The sequence below is a fragment of the Carettochelys insculpta genome, chromosome 7 (genome assembly GCF_033958435.1).
Source record: "Carettochelys insculpta isolate YL-2023 chromosome 7, ASM3395843v1, whole genome shotgun sequence".
Classification (NCBI taxonomy): domain Eukaryota; kingdom Metazoa; phylum Chordata; order Testudines; family Carettochelyidae; genus Carettochelys; species Carettochelys insculpta.
In genome coordinates, this window is record NC_134143.1 from 51,705,879 (window position 1) to 51,732,532 (window position 26,654).

General features: G+C 41.6%; 2 protein-coding genes across 5 annotated transcripts in view; one reads left to right on the forward strand and one right to left on the reverse strand.

Annotated features, from left to right (window-relative positions):
- DOCK1 (dedicator of cytokinesis 1) overlaps window positions 1-26,654 on the reverse strand; it is a 620,618-nt gene that overhangs the window by 330,575 nt on the left and 263,389 nt on the right. The gene's annotated exons all lie outside the window — the stretch shown is intronic.
- INSYN2A (inhibitory synaptic factor 2A) overlaps window positions 10,241-26,654 on the forward strand; it is a 78,596-nt gene continuing 62,182 nt past the window's right edge. The window contains exon 1 of the mRNA XM_075000183.1: window positions 10,241-10,369. The gene's annotated coding sequence lies outside the window, so the exon portion shown is untranslated. The remainder of the gene's footprint in view (window positions 10,370-26,654) is intronic.

The following is a 26,654-nucleotide window of genomic DNA, read 5'->3' on the forward strand; positions in this document are numbered from 1 at the left end:
TGCAGGTATTCCCGAAAATGTCTGCATGCATTGAACACTACTCTGAGCTCCAGTATGTCTATGTGCAGTGTCTGTTCTGCAGGGGACCATAGCCCTTGAGTCACCTTGCTGCCAATGTGCGCTCCCCATCCTATGTGGGAGGCGTCGGTTGTAAGAAAATAGAAATTTGTGGTTGGTGGAAGGGCACCCCCACTAGCAGGTTCTTGGGATTTTCCCACCACGCTAGAGATCTGTGCACCTCTGTCGTGGGCGACACTACCCTGTGGACAGTGTGGGATGCCGGTTTGTAAACACTCGCCAGCCAATGCTGCAGGCTTCGCATGTGTAACCTGGCATTCTGTACCACAAACGTCGCTGCCACCATGTGCCCCAACAGTTGCAGGCACGTTAGGACCGGCACCATGGAGCTGTACGTCATGACTTGCAGCAGGGAGTTGATGGCGCGGAAGCGGGCGTCAGGCAGGTATACTCTTGATGCGATAGAGTTTATGCGTGCCCCTATGAACTCTATGGCTTGCATGGGTTCGGTCTTTGACATTGCGAGGTTGATAACTAGGCCCAGCAAAGTAAACATGTTTGCGGTGATGCGTATCATGCATAGGACCTCTGCCTTTGAGGCCCCTTTCAGCAGGCAGTCGTCCAGATATGGAAAAATAAACACCCCCTGTCTGTGCAGGTAGGCTGATACCACTGCCAGGGTTTTGGTAAAGACTCTGGGTGCCGAGGATAGCCCGAATGGAAGAACCCTGTACTGGAAATGTTCCCCGCCGACCATGAAGCGGAGGAAGCGTCTGTGTGCCGGGTGATTGTTATATGAAAGTAAGCGTCTTGTAAGTCGAGGGCTGCAAACCAGTCTCCATCGTCCAGTGCCGTAAGTATGGAGACAACTGTAATCATCCGAAAGCGCTGCTTGTGCAAGTAATGGTGAGGCCCCATAGATCCAAAATCGGCCTCCAGCCTCCTGTTTTCTTCTCTGTTAGGAAATAGCGTGAGTAAAAACCTTTCCCTTGGAATTGTTCCGGTACTCTTTCCACTGCCCCTATGAACATGAGGTGATCTACCTCCTGCTTCAGCCTCACCTCGTGGGCAGCATCCCTGAGATGAGGCCGGGTGGGAGGTTTCATCGGTGGAAGTGACTGGAAGGGGATCGTGTAACCTGTGGCTATAATTTCTAGCACCCATTTGTCTGTTGTGATCTTTTGCCATTGGGAGAGGAATGGCTTGAGGCGATGATGGAACATGAGATGAAAATGGTATTGAGCGATGGTGTTGATAGTGCAGTCCTCGACATACCCGTCAAACTTGCTGTTTCTGGGCTTGCCCCGAGGGTGTATGGCTTTGTTGAGAACGTCGCCTGGGGGCCCTGTACTGCTGTTGCTGTTGATGGCGCCCTTGGTCATAGCCTCACTGATATTGTGCGCGCTGTGGTTGGTAATCGTAGCGTCTTTGCTGAGGATAGAATTTCTTTTTCTTGTATGGGGGAGTATAAATATGCAAGGTCTTAAGTGTGGCCCTCGAGTCTTTGCTGGAGTGGAGGACCGAGTCGGCTGAGTCCGCAAACAGCTTTTGCTTGTCAAAAGGAAGATCCACGATCTTCGCCTGTAGGTCTCTGGGGATACCGAACGTCTGGAGCCAGGATTCCCTACGCATTACCACTGCTGCGGCTGTTGAACGTGCCGCTGTGTCCGCCACGTCCAGGGCAATCTGGACTCCCGTCCGCGATGCCGCGTAGCCCTCTTGGACAATCGCCTTTAACACAGGCTTCTTGTCCTCCGGAAGTGAATCCATGAGAGGAGTGAGTCTAGAGTAATTGTCAAAGTTATGGTTTGATAGATGTGCTGTGTAATTTGCCATTCTCAATAATAGGGTAGAGGAGGAGTAGACCTTCCTGCCGAACAGCTCTAATTTCTTAGCATCTTTATCCAACCCCCCTGATTTGTACTGAGATGTCTTCGACCTCTGCTGGGACGATTCGACCACCAAAGAATTGGGTTGTGGGTGGCTAAACAGGAACTCCATGCCCTTGGCTGGGACGAAGTACTTCTTATCCGCTCTCTTGTTCGTAGGCGGAATAGAGACCAGAGTCTGCCATATGTTCGTGGCTGACTCCATAATGGCTTCGTCCAGCGGGATAGCGATTTTAGATGAAGCCGGGGGTCTCAAATTTTTCAGGAGTTTATGGTGCTTCTCCTGCACCTCTGCTATTTGAATGTCCTGCGTGAATGCTACTCTTTTGAATAGCTCCTGGAATTGTTTAAGGTCATCCAGAGGGGAGACATCCCCGGGGACAATGGCCTCATCTGAGGAGGATGAGGAGGAACTGCTGGGGTAAGCCTCCCCCAAATCCTCTGGCTCCCGAGTTCGGTGGTATACTTGCTCCCTGGTGGGCTGTGAAGGGAAGTCTCGGGACTCTGGACCTAATTCCCCCTGGGACAACTGCGTTCCCGTCCCAGAGCGAGAGTGTACACGGGAGTATTGACGAGTAGTAGGAGAGGACCTGCCCCTGGATCTAGACCTGTGGTGTCTGTGTTCAACATGATGAGGACGACCATAGCAACATGGGCAAGGGCCCGGTGATGGAGACCTGGACCACGATCGGGGAGTGTACCCATGATGTCTGGGAGAGCGGGATCTCCGTGACGACATTGATAGTGGTGAAGCTGGTTTGTGATAGTACTCAAGGGGATCCATGCCCAAAAATGGTGAAGGTGGCCTAAGCCATGGCGAAATTGGTTGGAGGAACGGAGAGGGAGGCCCGAAATAAGCTGGTGGAGTTGCTGCCCGGCAGTGCGGCGTATATATCTGGGGAGGGGGGCTGGGTGATAAGGGCATCGCAGCCCCGCCTGGAGATGGACTAAGGTGCCGGGTTTTAGCTCTAGCCTTGCCCCTCCCGTGCCGGGGATCTCGGCCCTGTTGTCGGCACTGCGCTCGGCACCATCAACAGCGGTGCCGCGCAGGTAGCTTTCTCCAGCACCGGTAGGCCCTGTGCTGGGTGCCCCTCCGCCGTCGGCGCCACAGGAGCCGGTGCCACTTGTGGCGGCAGCACCGATTCCGGCGCTTGCCGCGCTGGCGCTCGCGGCGTCTTCCGTGCTGCCTGCTCTATAGTCGGAGGCCCGGCCTCGGCCACGTGCGCTGCTGCACTGCCGCTTTCATCAGCTCGCGGCTGGGGTCTCTGCGTTCCGCCCATCCTGCTCACTGGGACCGCCGGCAAGGATCGAGCCGGGGAGAGTTTCCTCCTCTTCTGCACAGAGGGGGTCAAAGAGGCTGCCTTCCTTTTATGCGACCCAGAGGGCCCTTCTGTGTGAGGCTTCTCTGGCGGCTCAGGCTGGAGGGCCTTATCAAACAAGATCATTTTGAGCCTCATATCTCTGTCCTTCCTGGCACTGGCTGTAAGCTTAGCGCAGTGGGAACACTTCTGGGTAACATGAGACTCCCCCAGGCAACGAATGCATTCACTATGCCCATCTGAGGCCGGCATAGCCTCGCGGCATGACTCACCCTTCTTAAACACCGAGGAAGCCATCGCGGTGAGTCTTCACTGTTAGTAGGGTACTTGGCCACTAATCAGTGCTTTCTAGCCCAAAATAACATTCACGATCTTCAGGGCAGCGGACGGCTTAACAGCCTATTGTCTGCCCCTTTCTCCTTCGTTCCTCTTCTCTCTGCTATTTAATATCCTCTTCTCTTTCTTTTTCTTTTTTTTTTTTTTTTGTATAATAGTGACAAACAACGAACTAACACATAAAAACAACTATCTTATCTGTCTCAGGCTTTAGCCGGAGCGGATTCCGTCTGCAGCTGATGGCGGTTGAGAAGGAACTGGCGGGGACATGATCACGCACATGACCGAGGGCGCGCAAGGGAGCGGCGCGCATCGGCGCATGCGCAATCCAATAGAAACTGCTAGAAGAATTCCGATCTGCGGTGCCAGGCAAGCCCAACACCTATTGTGGAGCACCCACGGGGACCACTTGAAGAAGAAGTTCTATTAACTTTGAGTTCAGGTTGCAGGCACTCATGAGTATTCCCTATTACTAGGTCATCAAGGACAGGAATTTCCAAAAAAAAAAAAACCTGCCAGATCACAAATACTGATTCAAAATTTTTGGAAGAATATTAGCAAATATAACCCACAAAAAAGAAAAACTAACCCAGGAACCAACCCCTGCAACGAGCTCCATTGCAAACTCTGTCCACATATCTGCTCAAGTGACACCGCCATCAGACTTAACCCCATCAGCCACACCAACAGGGGCTCATTCATCTGCACATCTCTTAATGGGATATGTGCCATCATGTGTCAGCAATACCTCTCTGCTACGTACATTGGCCAAACTGGACTGTCTTTACACAAGAGAAAAAATGGACACAAATCAGATCCCAAGAATGGGAATATTCAAAAACCAGTAGGAGAGCACTTCAATCTCCCAGGACACTCAGTAACAGACATTAAAGTTGCCATACTTCAGGGGAAAAAAATCTGCACAGACTTCAGTGTGAAACTGCAGAGCTGGAATTCATATGCAAACTTGACACAACTGGACTGGGTCTGAATAGAGACTGGGGTTGCAGGGTGGCTAGCTCACTATAAAATTTAATCTTCTCTTTGCTGGCATTCACAATACCTCATGAACTGTTGGATACAGGCCTTATCCACCCTGACTGAATTGACCTGGTTAGCACTGGTCTTGTAACTTACCCATATTTGTATGTGAGCATATGCCTGCAAAACTGAAGTTTCCATTTCATGTATCTGATAACGTTTCATGTATCTGATAACATGGGTTCCAAACCATGAAAACTTATGCCCACATAAACTTGATAGACTTTAAGGTGCCACAGGACTCCTCATTGTTTTTGCCGAAACAGACTAACATGGCTACCCCCTCTGAAAATAGGAAACAGCCTGGTGTCTTAAATATCCCTAACAAAAGCTGCAATTTTGTCTCTATACTCCAAACTCACCTTGGAACCAGAGCAGCATGAATAATTGTTTGATTTTGTTCTTGTTTTGGTGGCTGAATTGAAGTTTTTATTTAAAAAAATCAAGTAAAACTGCAAGTTTCATTGGAATTAAACATTCTGTTTACATTTTAAAACCTCTTAAAATATTAAATTGCAGTAAAATTCTAAACAAAAACATAGATTTCAAATAAAAAATCATAACTGTTTCTGGTGAGGTTTCCTAACTGAAACAATTAAGAAAATGTGACCACTGAGTCCAAATATGCCAAAAAGAAAAGAAAAGTAACCTACTTCTGTACAAAAAAACTTCACCCACTTCTAACAAAAACTGATATTCATATATGATGCTTCAACATTCTTGCAGATATATGAAGAAAAAATAAGCTAAGGAAAGGGAGACTGTGAGACTGCTCAGGGCACAGTCAAGGTTGTGTGATCATTTCACAGCTAATTTTACTGTTACTTTGTTCTATGTGCTTTCCAAGTAAATATCAGAATTATTGTATTGCTCTCTCAACTGTCATTGTAATTTTTTAATTGTTGTTGCACATCTTTAACATAACTGTACTCATTAACATCTGTCTTAGGACAAACTATTTGCAAATGGAATGATGGGGGTGACCAAATATTAAAGTTAACATGTATTTTAAGGATAGCTATTCTATTGTCTTTTATTTGTGTTACCACTTATACTCATGCAAAGAAAGGCTAAAATGATCCTATTTTTATTAGTAGCATTATATACCCACTATGTACTGGTGTTATTGACTGCATAATGTGTAGGACAATAGAGAGTCTGGTCCCTGATCTATAATGGGAAATCCCTTCTTATTTCCATGAACTTTTACAAAAAAAGGGCATTTCCTCCACAGGCTGGTTATGATTCATGCTTCTCAAGAGTACTTAGCACTGGGGGAACAGCCGCTAATTGTAATTGAGAAGAAGACAAGGATGTTAGTCCAGCTGCTGCTTTTGTCAGAGGGTTCTATAATTTAATCTGTGGTTTTGAAGTTATATGGCAATCATATTTTCCTTTAGCACCAAACATATTATTGTTATGCTATTTGTGTAGTTCACATCTTATATGTGCAAAGAGGGATTTGCTTCTGTTATGGTGATACAGCCACCACTCTCACAAAGTTCTATAATTTAATTCATGGGCTTTAACTAATATATAAAGATTTGATTGTCATATTACATAATCTTGCTAGTGCCAGTGTGTTGAGCACAGCCGGGCACAATTTTGCTTTGGTACACACAAAAACACAATGAGAAGAGGTCCTGGTGGGGAAAGAGAAAAATTAGAAGACATTTTGGACAATGGAAATTCTTCCTATCCATTTCTTTGGAAATTGCACAGCGAAAAAGCCCCATCAGACCACAAGCTTTTTTTACTATCACCAGTCCTTAACATCATCAAGGTACTTTTCCAGCTATTGTCCTAGTACAAGAGACTTACATGTATGCAATCAGGAGGGAGTTTTCTACTATGGCTTTTCCCGCAGAATTCAACCTATCAAAATACTTCTCTAAGCAAGAGTCCATTTACGTTTACTTTAATGATGTTTAATTGTTTTTGGTTCAGCAGAAGGTATGAAGATGAGGGAATGAGCCAGCAATATCAAGAAAGGAGACATGACAATATCACAGAGGAAGTGAGAAATCATGCAAGTAGGCTCCAGTTGTGGGACCGATAGGCTGGTAAGCACATATCATATTGTGGAGAAAGAAATACCCAAAAACAGGAAATTATATAGGCAATGGTGCTAAAAGTGTGCTTCACCAGAACAAGTCTCAGACCCAGGAAAAGTATTTCTAAACAGCAAGAGAGGTGACTGAGAGGTGCATATTTCAGTATCACATAGGGAAAACCCCCCTTCCACTGCTTTCCCCACTTGTCTGCATCCTGAAGAAGTGTGGCCAATCAGAGCTTCTGCAACACAGAGCCATAACCTTCCTCCACCCTGTTTGTTCCCAAACACCATTCTCACAGGAGGAGTCGGGGGGAGCAAAGTACCCAAGCATCTCAGGGCAGGCAAGCCCCCATCCACCCTTACCTCCACTGAGTAAGGGTTGGTTCTGCTGCTGCCCTCCCAGACCACCCAACCTGGGAAGGGACATAAGAAGACCCCTCTCAAACCACCAAGCCTGGGAGAGGAGAACAAAGAGCTCAAGAAGAGTAGTGGAGGCAGAACAGGTGAGAGAGCAGAAGTGATCAGGGTCTGGATGGGGTAGAATTAATAGCTGGGCGAGGGGAGGCCGTTATGGGGATAAAGAACAGCTCCAATTGCTCTTCCCGATACACATTTTCAGATTGCTTTAAGCAGAGTTGTTAAATATGGGGGCATTCGGTCTAGAGTCTGGGCTCCCAGGAGCCAACACTCCCATCAGATACCTTCTCAAGAGTTCTGTGACTGTCCTCTCTACCGGACAAATTTAGTTAAAACATCAGTAAATGCTCGTACCTGGGACACACCAACCCACAAAATCTCTGTCCTCTTCTCTGAACTGCTGTTGGGGGCTCAGAAGAGAGGAGGTGACTAGGCAAAGCAGCACAGGGGGTTGGGGGAGTGGGGGAGAGTCCACATTGATTTGACTAACTCCTGCAGTTTCAACCTAGGCTCAGGCTCCTTAGGGATCAGAAGCAAGTGAAATATCTCTGTGTTTATTCTGCATCTTGAACATCCTTTCCCATCTAATAGCTCTGAAACAAACACACCAATGAATTCCCAAATGTACCAACATCACCTACTCTGCAGTACATAAAGCGGCGGGGGGGAGCTGTAATTTGATCCTAGTGGTTCAATAATTTCTCAGTAGTTTCACATATTGTTGCAGTGCTTGCACATGAATAAAATGGATACAACTGAATGAACACACTTTAACAAAAACAGGTTAAAATAAATACTATATACTATAATATATATATATATAAACTACCTACAAAAAATAATACATAAGTGCAAATTTTCTGTGTTTGTCACTGTTTTCTCATCAGTTTAAAAGATCAAAATAGCCAGGCCAAATTTTGTTTGTTTTCAGTTCATTTATCTGCTGTTTTAAATTTGCTGTGCTTATTTGGCCACTAGAAACATTACAAGTTTTTTTTTATCTTTAATTATATTTAACTTTTATTTTATATCCTTCCTTGCTTGTACACCCAGATTCACAGATTTGTTATGTTAAATGTTATACCAGTGGCTCTCAACCTTTTTCTTTCTGACCCCTGCCCCCACATGCTATTAAAAACTGCAGGGCCCAGCAGGGAGGGATCTTGGGGCTCCAGATGTGGAAAGGGGAGGCCTTGGGCTCATGGCTTTAGAGGCTTGGCTGATCACAGCTTCAAACATAGGGGGTGGGACTCTGAGCCCCAAAGGCTAGGGAAGTGTAGACTCTTAGGTTTAACCCTGTGGTGTGGGGGAGGTGTTTGGGGTTTAGCCCCATGGAGTGCCAGAAGTGGGGATTTCTGCTCTGCAGAGTGGGGTAGCTCAGGGCTCTGGGATTTAATGCCATGAGGCACAGGTGGTCATGGATTCGACCCTGTGGAATGTGAGGGCTCCTGCCCCACAGGATGGGGAAGTTTCAGGCTTCAGGGCTTTAGCCCAGGTGTGGGCAATAATTTTTGACGGGGGGATGACACTCCAAGATTTTGGTAAGTGGTCAAGGGCTGCAATTTTTTATGGAAATGTGGAGTCTGGGATGAATGTTGGCTGTAGAAGGGAGGGAGGGGTAGGGGGCTGGGATGAAGAAGAGGGTGTGGGGTTGAAGAGGGTGTTTGATTGAAGAAGGAGGTTATGGCCTGGGGTGTGGTATTGGCGTAGGAGAATTCTGGCCTGGGGGAGAAGAATAAGGAGGGGTGCAGGGTGTGGGTGGGATGCCAGAGACAGGCTGTGGTCAGGAGGCCCTTATCTAAGCAGCTTCTGACCACCAGCACTGTCACGCAGGGTTCCCTGCTCACTGCCAGCCCAATGTAGGTCTCTGTACTGGGGCAGGGCTTCCCTCACTGCCCCGCCCCCAGCAAAATCTCTCAGCTCCTATTGTCTGGCAAGGAGCCAAGCGAAACAGGGGTTTTGATGCGGCAGTATCTTAAACTCTTCTCCCCTCTGCAGCTAGGGGCTAACCTAAAAGGGTTTGGGGGACAAATATGATCCACCCCAGGGTTAGCTCCATGGGGCCAGGGACCCTGGAGCCTCCACTGGGCACCAGACCGCCAGATTTAGCCCCAGGAGCAGGTGAGTATGGGCTGAAAATTCTCACAGGTTCAGGACTGGGTATTAGCCTAAGGGGGCAAAAGGACTCAGAGCTCAGGGGTGGGTTGGGGCATCCATCCCTGTGGGGCTGGACGTGGGGGAGGCTAACGGCCCCGTGGGGCAGGGGAGGCTCAGGACTTCCAGAAGCCCATAGGGCCTCTTCTGGGCAGGGGAAAGGCGCTGTGGTGTTTATCCCAGCTGTGCAGGGAGCCAGGGATGGGATGGGCGGGGGGGGGGCTCCAACCTTTAGCAGGTGGGGGGGGGGCAGCCCCCGGGGATCCTGCTTTGCACTGCACAGCTCCCTGCTCCCGCACAGCCCAAAGGGCCAATGCCACGCCACGCCCCGGGGCAGCCGAAGGTCCGGCCCCAGTGCTGCCTGGCAGCTCTTGGCGCTCACACGGAGAGCGGCTCCCGGCGAATGCACACTCAGTTCCAACAGGTTCGCCGCCAGCGCGCGGCTCCTCCCCTCCGCCGTCACCGGCCCCGGCCTCTCGACCATTATTTTAAGCTCTGCCCGTTCAACTCAACAAGTTCCTTGTCACAGCCCGCGCACGGCCGAGGGAGCGAACACGAGAACTCTCCCTAGCGGAGAGCCAGCGCCAGTGGCGGCCGCTGCCCGCCTGCTTGCGAGACACACGCGCACACCCCCGCAGCGCGCTTCCGCGCCGCGCCAGCTCCCCCTGGCTCGGGCATTCCCCAAAGTAGCGGGGCGCTCAGCTGCCGCCAACCCTCTGCCTACGAGACGGGCGCTTGCTGCATCCTGCCCAGCTACGGCACCCCGCTTGGAAACGGTGGCTGCTGAAACGCCCCCCGCTTCCCCTTCTCCTCCCCCCCACCCCCCTCTCTGGAGCCGCGATCTCCGCGAAGACAATTGCAGTAAATGAGGACATTTCAGGAGTGCGTGGCTGCTGCCGCCGCTGCCTCTAGCCAACGCGCTCCCTTGGTCACAGCTGAATAAACGTCTCAGTGTGATAGCTAAAGGGGTGGCGGTGAGCAAGTCTCCGGCAAGCAAAAGAGAATTTTCAGCCGGTCTATCTTGCAGCAGATGCTCGACACCGGCGGATCCTTTCCCTGCAAGCTTGCAGAAGTGAGCGGAGAGAAATGCATCACAAAGGAACTGCACAGACTTTTAGTTATTTTTAAGGCAGCGTAAGGTAAGCTTTCCCTTGCAATTAGGCATGTTACCCTGAACTGTAATGCTACCCACAGACCCGGAGGGACCAGAATCTCAGGAGTCTGCTTTTGCCACCTCCCGGCAAACAGTGAGTTTCCAGGTTTTCATAATTAAAACTTCATGGTGAAAAACGGAAAGCCGCTGAGCTAAAAATGATTGGGGAGGGACTGTTATGCAATAGGATTTGGTTGCCTGGGAATCGGTATTGCGTCCTATAACTTTCATGACAGCTAAAGGGAGAAAGAGGGTGAGGAAGTATCACTATGCGTGTCCAAACCTTTTTTTTTTTTTTTGTGGTTCTGGAAAATACCACAGCTTTGGCTAATAAAACACCTGGCCAGGGGATTAGGACAAAACTGGATTTTCAGACCATGCATAAGGTGCTCTAGCCTTACAGGTTAGATTACAACTACCATGGCTTATTAACTTTTCTATTATAAAGCACAAATACAGTCTCACCAAGGAGACTGCAATTATTCCTACCTATGGAAACATGGCAATGAGATTATTACCAAGCAGATTTCCTTCTCAGTAACTTGCAGTAATGGGGGCAAGGGAACATACACCTTGCTCCTGCTTTGAAGCTCCTAGCTTTTGTAACTAGTGTTATAGTTGGCAAACAGTGGCTCGCACCATTTAATATTCCAGTCCTCTACCGCTTAACACATTTCAATCCGAGGCAGCATGAAAATTAGTAGACAAACAAGACAGAGGATAGTACACATCAAGTACCAAAGTCAAAGAGATAGCCTGGGACCTTGCATCTTGCTGCTTTATGCAGAAGGGTTTCCGTCATGCATCTGTCTCACTCAAAAAATCCTCTTCTGTGACCTCAGCGCCTTTATTTAATATATTACACAGAGCTCCAATAATAAGGGGGAACTTGATTGTGGTTAGTTTTGGATTTGCAGGGAGTGGAGAACCATGATAAAATAGGACATCTTTGCATTCTGCAAAGCAAGAAACAAATTTTCAGCTTGTGTCAATGCCTCCCAAGAGGTCTGTCCCAGTGGAACTGCAGCTCTTCTCTCTGCCAGAGAAGCCAAAATAGGCAGTGAAGCAGTTTAATTCGACCTTGTATGTCTAAACAGCTTAAATTCTGCGTAAACATACCCAAGAGAAATTTAACTCATTAGGCTCTGGGATCTGGAAGTTTGAAAAGATCATTTTTTTTTTAAATCTCAATGATTGTATTATTTTACTCCTAATAACTAGAATGCAGCAACAAAAGAGATAGCAAGAAAGGAACATATCAGTACTGGAGATTTACTTCCTGTATTTAAGTGTTTCATTGTGGTTACCTTTCATATTTACTATCAGTGTCAGTAGTGCTGTGTCTATGAAGGTTACAGCTGAGATGCTTGGTGAAAACACAACCATTAAATCACATGCCATGACCATTCTAATTTGTATTGTACACATTAAAATGAATGTAACATTAATTTCAGACCAGAAAATTGTAAAAATTCTCAGCATGGAGAATTACAAGCCTTATTCTTACTCTTGGTGTTATACATCATTGGTATACATCATTCACTACATCATTATTTTTCTTTGGCCAGATGGGCAATTACAGTTTGAAATTAAAAGTTGGTGCTTATTTTAGTGTATTTTTTACACACACACACAGTTCAAATAATGGAAACACTCATCTAATTTTAGCTTCATTTTACTAATTTATCATCTAGATGTTTACATCTTATATGGATAATGCTGGTTCTATTAGAGCAGATTATGAACATTTATAATGCAACAATTATAATGCAACTATTCACACTGAACAGTTTCTTAAATATAATTACCAGATACAGTTTTAATACACTTCTGCATTTAAAATCTATCAGATCATGAAATGAAATCAGGACTGCAGTACAGAAACTAAAAACTTACAGTACAGATTTTTTTAATTTTAGTAATGACATCATTATGTCCTTGGTGGGAAAAAAATCTATTCCTGAAGGCCCTGTTATCACTGCTTTCTAATGTTAACATGACTCACAAAACAATTCTAACTTTAAATAAAACAGGACCCACTTTCCCCCATTCTGAAAACATAGAGAAGTAAGGTGGGAAATAAGCTACCTGATAAAGCAAGTATTAGTTGATAATCAATGGCAACAACATTTAAAGTGTTCAACAATTGACATTCAATTCACAGGACTGCTCATTAAGCAAGTACTTCACAGGATCATTTTTGTGGGTTGCAATTTAACTATTTCACTGGCAGACGTGTCCTTCATGACAGAATAGTATAATACTGAACACTTTTGGAGAAAAGAAGATTAATTCTCACGGAAATTATTTGTGGCCAACAGAACCAAGAGCACAAGTGACTAATCACAAACCATATACACGCCTAACCTCTTAACATGCACCACAGTGGACAGAATTCTCTTGGTCATCAAAACACATAGTGGTGTCACTTCAAAATCAAAATTCTGGAACAGACTGCATGCATTTTATATTGAGATACCAATTTGTTGCATAAAAGGTCTTAGACTGTAAGAGCAAAGTGACACAATAATATCATAAAGCAGTAGTAGCTGATACCGCCCCATAGTGATCATTGTGGTAATGAAAGTCAATGAAATTGATTAACTTGCCAAAAAAATCTATGCTAAAACACAAGCAGAGCCACACAAAGCAACTGAGATGTGAAATCTCCAGGCAATTCCTTGATAGGTACCAGTTAGCTTGGATAATCATACAAATTGTACAGACCTGAGGCAAATCACAGAAAATCTAAAAAAAATTTAGAGCATAAAGACTCCCCAGACAAAACTTGCTTAACTATTTGTTAAGACTGCATTATTTATTTCATGCCTTTTGATAACCACAATTCTGTTAATCAGCTGAAATCCCACTGAGATATTAAACAAAAACATGGATGCAACAAATCTGCTTTATAGCACCTCAGCCCTTTACATTTTATTACAGCCACATTTCAAATGTAGCACTACAATTTGTTTTAGAGAATAAGATACCACATTTATTTTAGTGTGGAATCCTGAACTGGTGAATGTAATGGCAGTTGAAGATCTGAATCTCCCAGTTATTTAGGTCCTTTATTTTATTTTTTTGCTGTCATTGGAAAAATACAGGATAACATGGGAGCCTACAAAGCTAGAACTAATCTGGTGTTCAGATACAACTATTTTTGTGAAGTCTTTAGATTCACTATTAATTTCACAATATGGTCAGATGCATTCGTTATTAGACTGGAACATCTCTACTGTGGCATCTATTTAGTGCACATTTTACAACATTCAGAAAGAGAACAGAATCTCTACTGATCCCTTACTACTTTCAAAAACAGTCCCCCATTCCCCCCCAGCATATGGACAGCACAAAGTCCTGGGCTTTGACTTAAAATCACTAACTTTTCAGTTTTAGATATCTCTCACAGGCAAAGATAACTGGGTGTAAAAAACATTATAAAGACCTAAAAGCTCATTTTCATCTTCCTTGGGTATACTGCAGAGAGCTGTTAGGCCTGAATAGGTCTCATGCCAATTTTACAACATGCCCACAGATTTGCGTACCATTTGTCCTTATGTACACCAAGTACAAATCAAAGGGAGGGAGAGGTCAGGATCATTTAAGCAGTCAAAGATGGACAGAGCCAAAACCTCACACCTGAAAATTCCCATGTTTTGGGAAATTCAGATCCCAGATCCATGGCTTGGGTCTGTTCAAGTCATAATACAGATTTTATTACAATCGTAATGAGTGAGAAGAGAATTGGGAGAGGATTGTACATTCTCAGTGGATATTGTTAAACTATTAAATACAACACCAATTTGTAAGCTCTAGTGTATGCCAATTCTAGTAGCATCCTACACCAGTTGGTCCCCAAACCCACCCTGAATGAGACAACAAACTATGTAAGGTCTCAGCAGCGCTGTGAATACGTGTACATACAGCTTACTATTTAAAGACTAATCTTGCAAAAATCCTTAGTCCTGGTCACGGTAATGAAACTTAGTAAAGGATTACAAAACCAGACTCAAATGTTCTCTCTGAAATAATATGGACATTAATTTTGAATGTATTTTCTTGCTTGGCTAAATGCAGACATATTTTTATAAGGAAATGTCTATTAAAAAAATTATGAGCATCTTTACTCACTTCCTCCTATAATTTTAAATGCATTAGACCAAGGATGTATTTGGCAAAATACATAGCCTATGAAATGGGTAAGACAAACATCCACCAAAAATGTTCATGCATTCTTTTGTACTTCAGATCCAGGAGAGCTGCCATTCCAGTCAGTCATCAAAAAATGTTCTAAGTAAGGGCTGTGATACTCCCAGACAAATAATTCCTTAGATTTTCTGCACAGATATTACCAAATCAGTTTACCACTTCATGCTTGTCTCCCTAAAATGAGCCTGCATTAAGAAATCTAAAGATCTGCACTTACACAGTGAACCCAACAAAAAAATGTTTGAGCAACTTTCCCACCTGATATGAAAAAATCCCCGGAAGGTGTGTGTCAGAATAAAACCTCTTCCTGGAGTTTGACATTATTTACAAAACAACATAAAGACCAGTCCAAGCCTTCTCCAGGAGCATGGCACTCCCTAAGGTTTGTAACTCAGATCTACTCAGCTTGACCCCCACTTTCTATGTCAGGTCCACAATTTTTCTTCTCAGAGGCACACTTGCTCTGAAGTCTATTTCCTCCATTTGTAATTCCCTTCCATCAGCATAGCTCTTTCTTCAGGCTTAATCTTGCTCTTAAGTATTATGGGGTGGGTACAACTTCTTTCCATCTATCCCTGCTGCCATCGTCGACCCCATCACAAGCTGGCTTTTCTGTCTCTAATTGTCAATGTTCTTTAACGTTTTCTTTATCCATTTTTTTCTTTTTATTCATGAACAACATTTATTATTTGTATTGTAGTAGCACCTGGAAGATCCCATCCTATCTGTTTTACATCAGTTTCCACATCTATAAAATGGGAACTGTAATGTGTACTGCCATTGGTAAAACTTTCTGAGGTGTCCTGACGTAAAAGAGCTAGCTATTATTATTAGTGCTATTATCTATCATTGTTTGAAAGGGGGCATAGAAAAGGAGGAATTTGATTTTTGCCTTCTTCATGGTCAGTATAGTATACTCAGAAATATCGGTGATCAAGCTAAAAAAACAGATCCTAAAATCTGATTTTTAAAAAGAAGTCTAAGTGAGATCCACTCTCCTGTCTGAAAGATGGGGTGGGGGGACAAATATGCTTAAAAAAAAACAAAAGAAAAAAAAAAGAAGATGTGAGCTGTACAAATTTCATGGATATTCCTTTACCTCCCCATCCTCCCACATTTGTGGAAATTGTTAAGTGGGGTGCTGAAACAATTATTACAGTGGGGGTGCTGAGAGCCACTGAACTAAACTGTAAATCCTGTATATAATGGAAACCAATTGCATCCCTAGTTTCAGCACCTATGTTGTTCAGTGTTCCAATCTGTGGAGCTCTTCCAGAAAGTCACACATCATTGAACAAGCAGTTGACATCATGTACAGAGGACTGCTTTTATTCTACTATCTCCTTCTCTCCTTTTCATTTTCTTATACCTTTCACGAAGCCACCAGAACTTCCGAAAATAAAAAAAAAATATATATGACCAAAGATTTGCAAGAGACTGCCTAGAGATGACAGTTAAGTCTTCAAGCAAGCACACAGCAAATAAAATACTACCTTTTTTTCAAACTGGGTATATAAAAAATAATATTCAAAGATGTAACAATGCATTACTTTCGTGTCTCAAAATTTCAAAGTGTGCCTGAAGTATATTTCAGTCTGATGACAACTTAATCATTTTAAGTCAGAATAAACTTTTTCCTTCCTGGAAAAAGGAAATATTACAGAGGTAATGACATCTGCACAGGCTGCACTCAACAGGCAGGCACTTCTGATGTTAAAAGTCTAGGCCAGCAAGCTTCACAATCAAAACAACTAATCAGTAGCTCAATCATGCAAGACGTCTGTCTTGAAAGAATCCTAATTGTATATTTTTAAATAAAACTTCTTGCTAGTTTTTTTTTAAAGCTATACTATTGCTAACCAAATGTAGAAAACAGTCTAGAATTTGAGATTCAAATCTTGTGATTGATACCTAACTGTAAACTAGGTTGTACCAACAACCCCAGATTCTCAACCGACCCCCAACTTTGGAGTAGTATCAATCTGGAGCAAAACTTTACCGTTCTGCACTCTCTCTCAAAAATCTAGACCAGTCAATGTATTTATACTAAACAGCATACCCTAGAAATAATTCTGCAAACTGAATGATTAATACATCATTTATCTCTAAGTTCTCCAAAACAGAGAACTGCAGAAGCAAGCCAGACACTTTGTATTAGAATGCTCAGATATTAATATGACCAAACATAATTTGATCTCTATGTACCCATTAAACAGACATGCACTCATTTTACTTAATTCCATGAAAAATTATTCAAGATAGTTCTCAATACTGCTAGGCCCTGTCTGTACTAAGAACCACGTTAACATTGGAGTAGAAGAATTGAATCACTTTCTAATATGGCTTGGTTTGGCAATATTGGAAGGGCCAAATAACATTAAAATTATATCTAGAGTGTTCTTTCAACAGAAGTTACTGTTGGAAGATATCTTCCAACTAAACTTCTGTTGAAAGTTTGCAGCCACACACGAAAGTGATCCACTCTGTCAGCAGAGAGTGGCCAGATTGCCTGACTGCTCTCTCAACAGAACAGTCAACTGGAAGCTCAGCAAACAGGCTAACTGGTAATCCAGAAGCCCTGTCTGTCTGTCGTCAGAGGGCCCCCCAGAGCATAACCATGGCTTTTTGGTCAATGGATTCTATCGAGAAAGGTGTTTTGCCTCGTGGGGGAAAGGTAGAAGTCTGTTGACAAAAGTGATGTGTTCTGTTAATTTACTGTCAACAGAACGCATTTTTAGTATGGACGCTCCACAAGTTTTGTCTCTCTCGTGTAGACATAGCATAAGAAGGAAGCTATTTGGAATTAGGTTTTTAGTTAACCTCGAGCACTTAAAAATCCCCATCTTTTATCATGTTCTGGCTCATTCTACAATGGATTATTAATATTTATATTAGTCACCCCCCGGGGCTCCAATCAGGATTGAAGCACCATTGTTCTAGTCATGATATAAACATGCTGGTGTACAATTTTGACAGGTATATAGAAATTGCTCTGCTCTTTTGAGAATGGGACTTAATATCTGTAAAAATCTGGACATGAGCTCTGTCCAAATAGCTGAACAATCTAAGGAGCCAAATTACATGAAAAGAGTGGGTTATATAGAGGGGAGGCATAAGAAAGAAGAAGAGAGGTCAACAGTCAAATAAATGCGGTATCTAAATTTTCAATTTTTGTTTCCATAAATAAAGTGCAAAATAGACTAGCATGACCTCCATTGGTTATTTTCTTCCTGACTTCCTCCCACACAAGTGAAGATTTTATGTGCAGAAAAGAGTAGTAATCTTATGAATCCATTCAAGAAAGTTTCTGTGCATGAAGGCCAGCATCAAAAAGTACAAAGATGTTTTTGTGAGAAGCTGACAAATGGACAGACAAGATTGAAATTGCTTGGAATCAAAATATGTAAGACAGTTCAACAGGCACTTAGTATGGTTAGTAAGCACTGCTCCATTGTGAGTGTTGAGTAGGGATGAGTTTCTGGCATTTTAAGTGAAATCTGTAAACTTTATGTAGCTTGTTGTAACCACACAACTCAGTCACATTCCTATATTCCTATCTACCAGCACTGTTTAAGTACCAAAAGACACATTAAAATTAACACAGACCATCTAACTAATGTCTGACCTTGATACCTAAGGCGTTATTCAGGCCATGCCTATTAATGCATGTGGAAGTTTTCAGTGACAGAGTTACATAATTCAAGCCTACAAAAGCAAGACATTCAGCATTCTAAGGACCTTTAATTAATTTTAATACATTTTTGTTATCTAAATCAATATACATGTTAATGCAGCCACTAGCTCATTCATTTCAACATTCTATTTGAAATTGTCTTCCATGTCCATAAATGCTGCAAGCAGTTCTTACTCTATTCACCTCTGCACTTTATCTGCCAGTTTAATGCTGGCCACTTCTTTTGCTCTCCACACAATCCTTCCCAATGTTGATGCAAGAACCCTTTCCCCTTCCAGACGTCAGCTGCAATAAATCTTCATGTATCTGTGCATCCCATTAGTTGCCCATCAAATTTAATTTGACAGTATCGGGATTCCCCTTGTCTATACCTATGAGTCGTGCTTTATTTACCTAAAAGCATCTAAAAAAGCTTTTATCAAAGGTGCTTCACAGTATAGAGATATCCCATAACATTTTATTGTTTTGTAATACACTTAGATACAACAGTTGAAAAGTATTTTCTCTGCCAATGTTGTTCTTTTTCCATTTAGCTAAGATTGATTTTTGTACTGTCTTTGCAGAATGTTGCAGAAGCCAGTTTTGCTTACTTTTCTTTTTCTGGCAGTAGCATCACTAAGCAAGAATATGCACAGGACTTACAATACTTTTCGTTAGTTAACAGTTACTGCAGAGCTAGCACAGGAAGCAACTGAGGACAGAAACTGCTTATGTACAAGGGTGTTTTTTTTTAGTGACTATTGTTTTTTTTTATTTTCTGGTGACAAACATTTGGGGTGCAGACAGATATATCTACAATCCTTAAGTCATTCATCAAATAATATTCTATTAACAACATTTGGGGCCTAAATTAACTAACTCCGTTCTTTAGCATAACATCTATGCATTCTTATCTCATCCTCTAAGTCAATTATTACAAACGGCTTTTAACCAATCATACTGTGCAATACATAGTGATACTAATTATCCAAACAGAATTAGGTGATGCTATTTGGATGCCTTAGAACTGTCACTGACCTCACAACAGTCACCAATGTCTTTATGGCCTCCTAGCTTCAGTGGATGTTAACGAAATCTAGTCTTGAAGAATCATTTGAATCATCTGTACAAAGAGACTATCTGATTGTTTAGTGGAAAAAATTGGCCTTAGTGCACAAAATGTGATCTGTGTATTAGAGGGGCTTCCCATCAACTCCAAGATGAAATTCAAGGTTTTGGGTTTTGCCTATGGAGCTGCTTATTGTACTGACCTACCTATAACATCAAAGATCAAATCATCAGACCAGCTAAGATCAAACATAAGATGAGCCATTCTGTCTGACAGACTTGAGATGTACTCATTTAATAGAAGGTCCCCGTCTCATTCTTTTTGTCAAATCAGGAGTTCCCTGGCCTTCAGCACCTGGTGTGGAATCATATTTTACCAACAAGTGTTTGTTGTGTCTAAACAAAAGCATTGTCTTTTGATAGTAGTTTGATGCTTTCATGATGTGTACTGATATTAAGAGTTAGAGTTGCTGCCTGCTGTAAACAATTTTAAACTCATACTAAATAGCAGTGCAGCTTACAGGAGAAGTACTGACATAACTCTATTTAAAATTTATTATTTTAATTTTTAAAAAGTCAAATAATAAAAATGGGGAAGAAAAAAACATTTAAATTTGAGGTTCTGTTGACTCAAACATAAGTGGAACTATTTGATTTCTCCTGGTGAGAACATGTTAATCAGAATTTTTTTAATATGAGTATTAGATATAACTTTTACAAACTTAATAGCTATACAAATCACACTGCAGACAATTCAGGTAAAATTTTACTGATAATTTCCATGTTATCAATATGGTCCATCAAACAGTAGAAAAATAAACAAATTTATTATTTTTTCCACCAGCAACCTAAATTCCAGCAATGTTTGTCAGCATAACAAACTTCATGAATAATATAAATTGGCATAGAACTTCCTTTGACATTGCATTTGTTCCAGTGTCAAGTAAATAGTTATTAATTTGGACCTCCAAGGTCTATTCACCTCTTGATGCAAACACCTAACTTCTAGTGTTAACATTGGTTACACAACTATTAAGGGAAAATAAACCACCTACTATGCAGAATTTAATCAAGATAAATAGGATTATACATAGTTGTATGCATTTAATGCAGAGTAGAGGAGATAACAAAGCAGAAATGGCATTGAAGACTGTGGCACTATGCATACTTTTTTTTAATCTTACAAAAGATAAGTTTAACAAAGTGTTTATTCAGGGGAGTATTTTAAGAAGTATTTGCAAACTTTTACTTTTCAGTATATTATTCTTTCTGCTCCAGCACTGCTCTATCGAAATATGCACAGCTTATTAATTTTGTTTTTGTGCATTCATCCCTAGATCTAATCTTAACGATCTAAAAAGCATAGTTTAATAAAAATAAGAAAACTCAGAGTAAAACCACATGTTCTTTTATGCATGTGATGTAATTATTGCATGTTTTGCTACTCTACCTATAAGAAGCCACAGCAACCAGAAGCCACAAACTCTTATGTTAATCATGAGGAAACCTTAATATTTTTCAGGCAATGAAGAAGCAGTCATATGAGCTGTAAAAGGTTATCATAACAGGTGTGGTACTCCTACGTCCAAACTTTGAATACATCATATTTACCGACTTTACTACGGTAGTCTCCAGTCCATCCATCTCTGATCTAGCACATACGTAGTCTGACATACTTTTAGTTAGCCAGATGTCCACTTATCATTGATGTGGCCAAGTTTCATTCAGTCCTATAAATTTGTGTACAACCACCAGTCTTGGTTCTTAGTGTTCTGTGCAGTTGTTTAGCTCAAATTTACCCTTGAATGTGTTCAAAGGGCCCAGTAGACAGTGGAAATGCTGGTGTTGCTGCAGACAACACTGACCTATGGTTCAGCAAATTCAAAATCAGTCAGTCATTTCCTGAGGATACCAGACTAGAGAGGTTCAACCTGTGGTAATTTTCACAATAGGGCTGAATCTACAATAGTTTAGAGCATATTCAAAATAATACAGTTGCAATAGGACAACACTAACTTTAAAAGCAAAGAACCACCTTGGGCTCACTGGCTATGTCTACACATGCACGCTACATCGAAATAAGTTATTTCGAAGAATAACGTCTACACGTCCTCCAGGTCTGGCAACGTCGACGTTCAACTTCAACGCTGGGCAGCACCATATCGAAATAGGCGCTGCGAGGGAACGTCTACACACCAAAGTAGCACACATCGCAATAAGGGTGCCAGGAACAGCTGCAGACAGGGTCACAGGGCGGACTCAACAGCAAGCCGCTCCCTTAAAGGGCCCCTCCCAGACACAGTTGCACTAAACAACACAAGATCCACAGAGCTGACAACTGGTTGCAGACCCTGTGCATGCAGCATGGATCCCCAGCTGCCGCAGCAGCAGCCAGAAGACCTGGGCTAAGGGCTGCTGCACACGGTGACCATAGAGCCCCACAGGGGCTGGAGAGAGAGCGTCTCTCAACCCCTCAGCTGATGGCCGCCATGGCGGACCCCGCTATTTCGATGTTGCGGGACGCGGATTGGCTACACGTGCCCTACTTCGACGTTCAACTTCGAAGTAGGGCGCTATTCCCATCCCCTCATGGGGTTAGCGACTTCGACGTCTCACCGCCTAACGTCGATGTTAACTTCGAAATAGCGCCCAACATGTGTAGCTGTGATGGGCGCTATTTCGAAGTTGGCGCCGCTACTTCGAAGTAGCGTGCACGTGTAGACGTGGCCACTGTGGCATAGCTCTGATTTCTTGCTGTAATACACACATACCAAGACAGGAGAGCTACATGGCTAGAGCAGTTTGTACTTTCATTGATGAAAAGAGGGATTCATAGAATAACTTTGATAACGATGAATAATGAAGTCCAGCATGCAAAGCAGGAATAAAATATCAAATCCATGAGGTCTCCAAAACAGATTTCTTAAAATGTTTAATTTGGAAGTTAGTGCCATTATTCTTTCTATTATTTGAGGTGGGAACTATAACAAAAAGTTAAGAGACTGGATTACAAAACGGTCATTCTTTTCAACTGTGTATAACATCAGCTGAGTTTACTCCTTTTCTTACTAATACCACTTTGAGCTTTTTAACCACAAAAAATGAAACAATTACAAGCACTTGATTATGATGGGGTCTGCCTGCTTGTTAAAATTCAATTAAAATGTGTATTACTCAGGAAGATTTTCCACAAATAATTGAAAATGATAATTAGTATCAGAAAGGAATGGTCTCCAAAATAATTTTGCTTGCATGTCAATAATTCTCAGTTCCATATTCAGGAGATGAGTCTCCTAGTTTTTCAAGTTTTTCTCATAGTAAAGCAGACTGGTAACAAACAGTTAAGTTCCATTAAGTACTTTTACTGGAAGGCCATAATGCATAAAATTGGGAGAAAAAGTTTAGTATTTTATAATCAATGTAATCAGACATTCAAAGTACTTTAAAAAGTATACTAACCATGTGGCATTTAGAATGAAGAGAGATGCTGGCTGCCATATTGGATTTGTTCTTAATAAGTAAATCTATGTGGTTACTTTACAGACTTTGTTTCAACTATGGAGGGGAGACTGGACACATGGAAAATCATAACATTTTAAAGTAAACCATGCTTTTCTCATTAAACTATGCGATATTATTTGGATGCATCAAATGCAATGCAGGAGATACCTTGCTACAACTATACCTATGGTATATTTGGTCTGAAAGCATCAAACATCACTGATTCTATTTTTGCTTTCTTTTGGTGAAAGCAAGTCCTGTGCACATCAATGACTTTCACTGTAGGCTCTCAAATATAATCAGAATCCCTTGACATGTGCATAAAACATTAAAATTGTTATTCATGTAGCCTTTCAATTTTGTCTGAAAATACACCATCTATGAATTTACATCTTAAACTGTTATGGAAAAACAAGATGAAGTTTAAATATGTTTATTAGACATACTTTTTGTAATAAAGTTTTATTTTACACAGCAAGTAATATAACTCAATTTTAAATTACAGTTTAGTGTTTCTTTCAGACTACGAGACTTTTTCTATCTTCATTCACAACTCAATAGTTTATAAACTGTAGGAATGTAATTATATTACAAATACGTTGATGACTTCATTGAGGTTTAACTCAAGAACCTAATTCTGAAAAAATTTATACACATTTAACTTTACATATTGACTTTAACAGGAATCAGCAGCATGCATATACCTTTGTAGAACTGGAGCTTAAATAATATTTGATAGGAACCTTTGCTGGATTTTTAAATGCTCGTGCTGAAAACTGGATGGTGACAAATCTGGATTGTTATCAGGGATTAAGAATTATAGGGGAGAGAATTATCCAGTTTGATAAAATATGCCACAGAATGCCTGAAAAGCAACTGTGACTTTCCATGAACACACTGTCTGTATTTTGACATCACATTTTGATACAGTATGATAAACTACTTAGATAATCAAAGTGAAATCTTTTACTCATAATCAACCTTCAATAAAAAAAAATCTATTTCAATGTTGTAGCTACAACAGAAGAAAGTATAATGGAGTATCTAACATGGACATCTACAAACTGTGATTATTTACACTATTTCTGCATGTTGCTTAACTCCATCTCAGTAATTTTGTAAGTTTCTGGAAGATGGTTCAGTTCATTCCACATGATAGGCTTGTTTTATATAATTTAACATGATTATTTACAGTATTTCTGCATATTGTTGAACTCCATCTCAGTAATTTTGTAAGTTTCTGGAAGATGGTTCAGTTCATTCCACATGACAGGCTTGTTTTATATAATTTCACATTCATATCACCCTTTGTCTTTTACCCCTCAAAGCTCTAGAAGAATGTGATGGCTGAATTACAAAAACCAACAAAGGGAAGGAAGATAAATAATATTACAGTTTCCCATATTCGGTTGTCCAGTGCCAAGGGACATACTCCTGCTCCCACTAAAATCAATGCAAGTTTTGGGAACAGAGCAGACCTATGAGCCTCCATACCCTCAGATCTCACTCTCATAATAAGGAGTCTTCTGCAAAGCTACTCATTCAGGTCTCCATATACAGGTGGCTGTGTCTAAATTAAAATGATTTGTCAACAGAAGTTTTTGTTGGAAGATATTTTGCAACAAAACTTTTGTCAACAGATCACATCCAGACTGCCAATGTGGGCTGAGGGAGTGATCCGCTCTGTCAACAGAGAATAGCCAGACAGCAAAACAGCCAACTGGAAGCACAGCAGACATGGTTGCCTGGTGTCCTGAAGGCCCTTTGTGTTGACGGAAGGGCCCCCAGACTGTCCAGACAGGTTTTTTGTCAACAAAGCTCTGTAAACAAAAGGCATTCTTCTTCATGGTGAGCAGGTTACAGCTGTCCACAGCAGTGCTGTATTCTGTCAACTTAACTGTCAACAGAATGCCCTTGGGAATCTGGATGCTCCATGGGTTTTGTCAACAAAACGACCAACAGAACCCTCTAGTTTAGACACACCAGTGAACTGTTTTCACTTTTCGTTAGGTTTTAGTCTCTCAGTAGTAGATCATGTCTAAGTAGAGTGTACGTGTCTAGTCCCTTGAAAATAGTTCATATTATATATATACACACACGCACACACACACACTCTCTCTCTCTCTTTTGTTGGGCCTTTTGTCAGCAGATATTCATTTGTAATGCTCACTGAACACAACTGAAGTCAAAGAAAGGTAAGAACTTACAGTTATTCTTTCTGGTTGCAAACACACCTAAATTACAGAAAATCTAGAAAATTATTAGCTCAAGCTATTATTGGAAATAAAAGTCTCTCTAGTTAAATTACTCAGGCTAATGCAATTGAGAAGGAGAAATAGCTGATTTTGAGGTATCAATTTACTGAGTAGTAAAGCCACACTTAAAATTAACTGAATCACAGAGTTATACTATGTCATTTATATTATTCCATTCTGTAGAATATCAGATTCCTGGGTACATCAGAATTAAGGACAATATTATACTGATTACCTCATTCCAAAATAACCTAATATTCTGGCATAACTAGCACCTATAGGACAAAGCAGTGGCTAAATTAATCTGGAAATTGAGCCGATATTTTCAGTCCAGAGGTGTACTAACAAAACCTCATTCTAATTGTTTTGAACTTACCAGTTGTTAGCAGACTCTAAAAATCACTGAAAAACTCTATTCTTACACTTACGTTCCTCGTAACTATAATAACATTTTATTACGAGACTAAGGACTAAACATTGAACAGTAAGTTTTTATTTTATTTTTAAATTATTTTTGTTATTTTTAAATTGTTTTTATCCTGTATGCCAGTATCCAAAACATGGACTTCTTTAAGGCAGAGTCATTCAGTGTTTGACAATGTAATAAATGCAGCATACTCCACAGCTGATTAAGTTTCATATCCAGTGGTGCAGTATGTTGCAGAATTGAAAACCCACAGATAAAGGATTTATTTCATAAGTGTATTCACTTGAATTTCTTGTTAGGATCATTGGTTTAACAGATTGCTGTGGAAAACTTGAAGTTTCCCATAATTCTGCACATCTCAGTAACTGGCTACTTGACAGGTTTCAAAATGTGATCAGAAATGGTGAATCATCAAACAAGTGTGTTTCTACACTATTTAACATTTTTAATCCATGACTGAAAGAAAATATCATCTTTACTGAGAAAGTTTACAGATAACTCAGGGAGAGGTACATAATTAAGAGGGCAGGTCATTGATACAAGGCTTTCTGGGTCACTAGGTAAGATGCAAACAAATAATATACATTTCAATGCAGCCAGTCAAAAAAGTCACATCTACAAATAAAGCAGCACTGGGAAGAACGGGTTCTGAGAAGCATGTGTTGGATCATGATAAATGATCGATTGAATATGAGCTCCCAGTGAGACACTGGGACCAGAAGAGCTGATGTAGTACTTGGGTGTATAAACAGGGGAATCCCAAGCGGGACTGGGGAATTTGTATTGTCTTTCTATGTGTCTCTAGTGTAACCACCACAGGAATACTAGTTTTGTCTAGTTCTGGTTTCCACAATTCAAAATAGAGGGGAGTCACAGAAGAACCTCTTCAATGATTAAACAGATTGGCAAACATGTCCTCTAGGAATAAACTCAGGGATATCAATCTATTTTATTTAACAAAGAAAAAGTTAATGGGTGACTTGATAACCATTTCTAAGTACATGAAGTACAACATTTTGATACTGGATTCTTGAATCGAGATGACAAAGGGGTGACAAGATCCAATGGCTGGAAGTTCAAACTAGACACATTTAAAGTGGAAATAAGGCATAACTTTTTAACAGTTAAGAAAGCA